This window comes from Octopus sinensis, linkage group LG10 (genome assembly GCF_006345805.1).
Source record: "Octopus sinensis linkage group LG10, ASM634580v1, whole genome shotgun sequence".
In the NCBI taxonomy this organism is placed as follows: Eukaryota; Metazoa; Mollusca; class Cephalopoda; order Octopoda; family Octopodidae; genus Octopus; species Octopus sinensis.
Genome location: NC_043006.1, coordinates 47,721,034 through 47,728,985, shown reverse-complemented (window position 1 = coordinate 47,728,985; position 7,952 = coordinate 47,721,034). Strand labels below are relative to the sequence as shown.

General features: G+C 34.9%; 1 non-coding gene across 1 annotated transcript; it reads left to right on the top strand.

The window, feature by feature from the left end:
* Positions 1-2,352: 2,352 nt before the first annotated feature.
* On the top strand, positions 2,353-2,471 carry LOC115216898. The gene has a single exon (XR_003882130.1). It is a non-coding gene; the product is annotated as a 5S ribosomal RNA (ribosomal RNA).
* The last annotated feature ends 5,481 nt before the right edge of the window (positions 2,472-7,952 follow it).

Here is a 7,952-nt window from a genome sequence, read left to right as displayed (position 1 = left end):
CTGTTCAATTCTGATGTACATTTGCAAATATGTGCTTGTCAGATGGAATAATTCATTGTTTCAATGTACCTGCATTGGAATGCATATTTCATTCGTGAGTTACGAAATAACCGTACAATAATTTGTGATATCTATGAATCTAGTTCTGTATTTGCTGTAGTTTATTCTTACTCAGACTTAATATAGCCAACTTCTAATTAAACTTGTTAATTTTTAGTTTATGCTATATTATTTACTGCACCTTTATATGGTGTGTTCGCTGAGATTTGAACAAATTTGTTACTTCTCCCGAAATACAGTCAGCAAGGTAAGAGACGTCAATGAGTCTCCATTTTGTCGGCGTTGTTATTAATCTCACCTCAATGTGATCAATCTGATCTGTTACCAAATACGTTCCTGGAGTAGCTAACTCGTGTTTAACTGGTAGATTCTATGATGTCCAACAAAACGATTAATAAATTTGGATAGAATATGAACAAGCATGTTCTTAAACGTAACATCCTGAGTGAAATGTGTTTGCAATGTGACTGGTAGTTTTAGATTTTAAACATATTTAGTATTCCTTATTTTATTTACTAACTAGGGTTAATCGAGGCTTTACAACTTTTATTAAATATATAGATACGTTGCATTTGTATTTCGTATGCATAACAGAGCTAGGCGTATTTCTCTCTACTATATAATTGATGTAATTTGAAAAATTCATAAATGTATACGCATGTTTATGAGAGCGTGGGTTTCTATGTCTTTGCAATGTGTTTGGTCGAGTGTATTGAAGTGATAATAGTAATGTGTGTTTGTAAACAAGCAGTGCATGCGAATAATTTTGTGACGTCTCATTATTCATGATAATGTCGTTAATTCCTTAATTCCAAATGAAATATTACCAACTCGTTTCATATGAAAGTTCCAGCAATCAAGGTGACAACCTCGGGATGGATTTAGTAGTCACAAATACATATACTAGAATCGTTAGGTTAGTTCATATCGACTAGGCGGTCGCTTATGAACTCATCTATCATATTTGATAGCACTAATGAAACTGCTGGTGTACTTTTGTTGATAATTGCTGTTGTTGGTTTTGTAGTTCTTCACAAAGATGAGTTCTTTGTGTAATTGAGTTATTCGAAAGCGTTTGTCAAATTTAATGTGTAAGTTTATTCATGAAGCCATCATATTAGATATGGCGTAATTTAAAATCAAAATTTCGGACATGCGCTCACAACTGCCTATAGATAATTATAGAAGCTCTGAAACAGAATTCTCTATTAAATACATCACGAACGCACTATAGTGAAGTTACCCTCATGATTACTTTTAGATTACATAGTTTACTTCAATTATTGCTGCTGTGGCAGTAGTTACACTTGTCGGAGTGGAATTCTGGGTCTGTCCTGATTAGCAGTTATATGGCATCTCGTTATAGGTTTATACAACAAACTCGACCCACGGATGCGTCTTCCCGGTTTTACTATGTCCTCACCTAGCTGAAAACCATACTGCAGACAGATAGATAGCTCACTCAACTGCATTTAGTATTGCTTCAACATAAACTTAATCCGAAACAGCATTGTATAAGTGGATAGCAAGGAATGAAATCGAAAAATATGTATAATTTACAAATAGTCTCGTGGTTCAGTATACTGGTCTTGTAATATGGAAATATGCAAATAAATAATGTGAAGCGCTAGCTTTTTCTAGTGTTTGAGGGTGTTCGCAAGAGGGTGAAGAATCTGTGTGATGTTAGTTTTCTTGGATTAATTGGAAGGTTTACGTTATGATTTTTCCCAAGCTCCAAATTCTAGAAATTTGGCAAATATTGGTATAAATATTTGTAGATGTTTGTGAGGAACTTGATTATTTCAAACCCTAGTTGATTTCAGTGTACATTGATTTGATTTTATACAGCCATGAGCGTCTTAGGTTTTTATATGTTTTTTTTAGTACCATATGGGTATCTGATGTAAGAAATGTATCTAAACCGCCAGAATGGTGAAATGACCAGTTTTTTTAAATTTTATTTTTGAGTTCCTGTTTTCTCTGTGTCAAGTTTTGTATTTGATTTTCGACAAATATCTGAGAAATACTAAAAGTGGGTATATATATATATATATATATATATATAGATATATAATATTAGGGAATATGATTCCAAACTTACAAGGAAAAATTTAGTAATGCTAAATAAAATTTCACCATATATAATACATATATATATAAATTAGAGAAGAATCATCATGATTAGAGAAGAACCATAATTAGTAAATAGACAAATTATATACTATTTATTATTTAGTACTTTATTAAGTTACAGGTAAATGTTTTATCGTATCTTTAATATTTTTCTATATAGCTTAAGGCCATATCACGTTGAAAACACCGGTTCTCGTCCGATCACCGAAGTTAAGCAACATCGAGCCTAGTTAGTACTTAGATGGGTGACCGCTTGGGAACCCTAGGTGCTGTAAACATTCCTTTAAAGGCGGTGCTCCAGCACGGCCACAGTCAAATGACTGAAACAAGTAAAAGAGTAAAAGAGAAAGAGAGTATGATTTAATTCATTGTTGAATTGCTTCATGATGGTTCTTCTCAAATTTATATATATTACGCTGTAATGATAAGGGACATGGTCATACACCTGCTATTGATGGCGATGCAGTTAATTAGTCTAAAGCATTTTGCTATTAACCATTTGATTTATGTTGTCTACAAATAATTTTCAGTTTCCAATTTTTTGAAGAATTTGTTATTGTTATTTCCTTATTTAGAGGTTTGGTGCTGTGTGCATTTCAGTTGCTTGCATATTTTTGTATATTGGTTTAGAAAATGTTTTAGTGTCTATAGAAAGACATTTTTATGGGTGTATGCAATTGGACTGAGTTGTTTTATGTTTCTTGTTAGGATATTAATCTTAGATTCATCCACGAATATTTTACTTAATATATAGAAGCGTTCATGCTGTGGTGTGGTTAAATTTTAAAAGCATTGATCTATGATTTTGTTTGTTAATGGCAATAATTCTTTTGCGATTTGCTGAAGAGTATAAAAGTGAATTTGCTACCGTCATTGGTGTGCGAAAGTCATACCATGTTAATTGGTAGGCCGACAGAAGAAAGATGGGGATTCGTTTTCTCAAAACACATCGGAGCAATTAACAAACATTTGTGTGGAGAACAAAATACTACCTAGAAAAATGTTGTAGTTGGCTGATGAGTAATGTGTATGTGTTGTGGAGTTGTTTAGAATATAAAGAAGTTCTGTTTCGAGGATTTCACATCAATACTTGTTATCTCTGCTATTTGAAAGTCAGGAAGTTTTATGCAAATTCGGTTATATAGGAATATCGATTTCAAATATTTGCCACAAATCCAGCAATTTCAAGTCTGTTAAATAGAACTTGATGCTCAACTGGTACTTAATTTATCGACTTCGAAAGGGTTGAAAGGTAAAGTGGACCGCGGTATTATTCGAACACAGAATGTAAAAACAGGCGAAGTGTCGCTAAGCGTTTTACCCGACGTGCTAACGATTCTGCCAAGTGCTACCTTAAAATATAAATTAATATCCTTTTCTACTCTAGGCACAAAGCCCGAAATTTTGAGGGAGGAGGCCAGTCGATTAGATCACCCCAGTACGCATCTGGTACTTAATTTCTCGACTCCTAAAGGATGAAAGGCAAAGTCGACCTCGGTGGAATTTGATCTCAGAACATAAAGACAGTCGAAATACCTATTTCTTTACTACCCACAAAGGGCTAAACACATAGAGGACAAACAAGGACAGACAAACGGATTAAGTCGATTACATCGACCCCAGTGCGTAACTAGTACTTAATTTATCGACCCCGAAAGGAGGAAAGGCAAAGTCGACCTCGGCGGAATTTGAACTCAGAACGTAACGGCAGACGAAATACGGCTACGCATTTCATCCGGCTTGCTAAGGCTTTTGCCAGCTCACCGCCTTTATATAGAGTAATATCAATTAAGAAAAGGTAATAGAACACAGGTTACATAATACCTTTCATTAGCTTACATTAGAATTTTTTGAAAGGTTCCTATAGCAGAAACAGCTGTTAGATAATGAAAATGATTATGTAATTTCTGTTATTTTATTCTCTTCCATTATACCTGTACGTGTAATGCCTGTAAACCAATCATGAGCATAGTAGAGGATATCACACGCACCACTCATTCTGAAAACACTCCCAACTTTGAAACTACTCTCTTGTCAAGTACGACGCTATTAACTTCGCAGAAACTTTCTCATCATTTATCCGGCATTATTCATCGCAGAGGGCTATGCAGTTGGCTCACATACTGAAAAGAAGCAAAACAAAGCAAAATTGATTTTTGATGAAACACCCATACGCACACACAAGCATGCACATACACACACAACACAGTACATACATACGGGACACAAGCACAGATACTTATCCGTGTATGGGTAGGGCTATATGTAAACTATCAAAAATGAAAAGAAAAAGAGAACCAGATGCATGCATACATATATAAATACATAAGCATATATATATATATATATATATATATATAATATATATATATATATAATATATATATATATTTAATCAATATAGGGTGGCAACGAAAATTTTGTAGATTTTATTGCCACCAGCGGCCCAGTAGGAAAAAATTAAATAGTCATAGACCATTTTTAAGTTCAACATTAACAATTAAGGAACGGCCATAATAGGCCATTCACCCACTAGAAATAACAGCCAAAGCTTCTACCGCAAATAAAGATTAATTCCGTAAACAGGAGAAAATTAAAAAAACATTTACCCTGTAATTTCTTGTACGGTATACCGTTTCATCCGCTGTTTAATGGTAAACTAACCTGATTAAATTAAATCAAGCCAATCTTCCATAAGCCCTCGGATTCTTCAGCAAGAAATAGCTCAAGTCGGGACAGATATTTACAACGAGGCATACCCAATCTTGCCAAGGCAATATCTGACCTAAAATTTTCAAATCGTCGCACTCGCGCCAAATTTATCGGCATCAAATAAATATCAGCCGTCGATTCCATTACGGAATTAACCAAAAAATTCATAATTAATCAATATAGGGTGGCAAGGAAAATTTTGTAGAATTTTATTGCCACCACCGGCCCAGTAGGAAAAAATTAAATAGTCATAGACCATTTTTAAGTTCAACATTAACAATTAAGGAACGGCCATAATAGGCCATTCACCCACTAGAAATAACAGCCAAAGCTTCTACCGCAAATAAAGATTAATTCCGTAAACAGGAGAAAATTAAAAAAACATTTACCCTGTAATTTCTTGTACGGTATACCGTTTCAATCATCGCTATTTAATGGTAAACTAACCTGATTAAATTAAATCAAGCCAATCTTCCATAAGCCCTCGGATTCTTCAGCAAGAAATAGCTCAAGTCGGGACAGATATTTACAACGAGGCATACCCAATCTTGCCAGGCAATATCTGACCTAAAATTTTCAAATCGTCGCACTCGCGCCAAATTTATCGGCAGCAAATAAATATCAGCCGTCGATTCCATTACGGAATTAACCAAAAAATTCATAATTAATCAATATAGGGTGGCAAGGAAAATTTTGTAGAATTTTATTGCCACCAGCGGCCCAGTAGGAAAAATTAAATAGTCATAGACCATTTTTAATTACAGGGTAAATGTTTTTTTAATTTTCTCCTGTTTACGGAATTAATCTTTATTTGCGGTAGAAGCTTTGGCTGTTATTTCTAGTGGGTGAATGGCCTATTATGGCCGTTCCTTAATTGTTAATGTTGAACTTAAAAATGGTCTATGACTATTTAATTTTTTCCTACTGGCCGCTGGTGGCAATAAAATTCTACAAAATTTTCCTTGCCACCCTATATGATGATTATGAATTTTTTGGTTAATTCCGTAATGGAATCGACGGCTGATATTTATTTGCTGCCGATAAATTTGGCGCGAGTGCGACGATTTGAAAATTTTAGGTCAGATATTGCCTTGGCAAGATTGGGTATGCCTCGTTGTAAATATCTGTCCCGACTTGAGCTATTTCTTGCTGAAGAATCCGAGGGCTTATGGAAGATTGGCTTGATTTAATTTAATCAGGTTAGTTTACCATTAAACAGCGGATGAAACGGTATACCGTACAAGAAATTACAGGGTAAATGTTTTTTAAAATTTCTCCTGTTTACGGAATTAATCTTTATTTGCGGTAGAAGCTTTGGCTGTTATTTCTAGTGGGTGAATGGCCTATTATGGCCGTTCCTTAATTGTTAGTGTTGAACTTAAAAATGGTCTATGACTATTTAATTTTTTCCTACTGGGCCGCTGGTGGCAATAAAATTCTACAAAATTTTCCTTGCCACCCTATATTGATTAATTATGAATTTTTTGGTTAATTCCGTAATGGAATCGACGGCTGATATTTATTTGCTGCCGATAAATTTGGCGCGAGTGCGACGATTTGAAAATTTTAGGTCAGATATTGCCTTGGCAAGATTGGGTATGCCTCGTTGTAAAATCTGTCCCGACTTGAGCTATTTCTTGCTGAAGAATCCGAGGGCTTATGGAAGATTGGCTTGATTTAATTTAATCAGGTTAGTTTACCATTAAACAGCGGATGAAACGGTATACCGTACAAGAAATTACAGGGTAAATGTTTTTTTAATTTTCTCCTGTTTACGGAATTAATCTTTATTTGCGGTAGAAGCTTTGGCTGTTATTTCTAGTGGGTGAATGGCCTATTATGGCCGTTCCTTAATTGTTAATGTTGAACTTAAAAATGGTCTATGACTATTTAATTTTTTCCTACTGGGCCGCTGGTGGCAATAAAATTCTACAATTTTCCTTGCCACCCTATATGATTAATTATGAATTTTTTGGTTAATTCCGTAATGGAATCGACGGCTGATATTTATTTGCTGCCGATAAATTTGGCGCGAGTGCGACGATTTGAAAATTTTAGGTCAGATATTGCCTTGGCAAGATTGGGTATGCCTCGTTGTAAATATCTGTCCCGACTTGAGCTATTTCTTGCTGAAGAATCCGAGGGCTTATGGAAGATTGGCTTGATTTAATTTAATCAGGTTAGTTTACCATTAAACGCCGATGAAACGGTATACCGTACAAGAAATTACAGGGTAATGTTTTTTTAATTTTCTCCTGTTTACGAATTAATCTTTATTTGCGGTAGAAGCTTTGGCTGTATTTCTAGTGGTGAATGGCCTATTATGGCCGTTCCTTAATTGTAATGTGAACTTAAAAATGGTCTATGACTATTTATTTTTTCCTACTGGGCCGCTGGTGGCAATAAAATTCTACAAAATTTTCCTTGCCACCCTATATTGATTAATTATGAATTTTTTGGTTAATTCCGTAATGGAATCGACGGCTGATATTTATTTGCTGCCGATAAATTTGGCGCGAGTGCGACGATTTGAAATTTTAGGTCAGATATTGCCTTGGCAAGATTGGGTATGCCTCGTTGTAAATATCTGTCCCGACTTGAGCTATTTCTTGCTGAAGAATCCGAGGGCTTATGGAAGATTGGCTTGATTTAATTTAATCAGGTTAGTTTACCATTAAACAGCGGATGAAACGGTATACCGTACAAGAAATTACAGGGTAAATGTTTTTTTAATTTTCCTCCTGTTTCGGAATTAATCTTTATTTGCGGTAGAAGCTTTGGCTGTTATTTCTAGTGGGTGAATGGCCTATTATGGCCGTTCCTTATTGTTAATATATATATATATATATATATATACCAAGTGCGTGAGGGGCGACTATTAAGGAGAATTCCGCGCCAATGTACCCTCGTAAAGTGCACTATTTCGCTACCTGGTCTAAGTTTAAAACAAAAACTCCTGTAACATGGATTAAAGAAAGGATTAACGCCTAATTCTCTAAATGCAATGGTCAAAATGTCAGAGTAAGTTAATCTTTTGCCGAAGCACT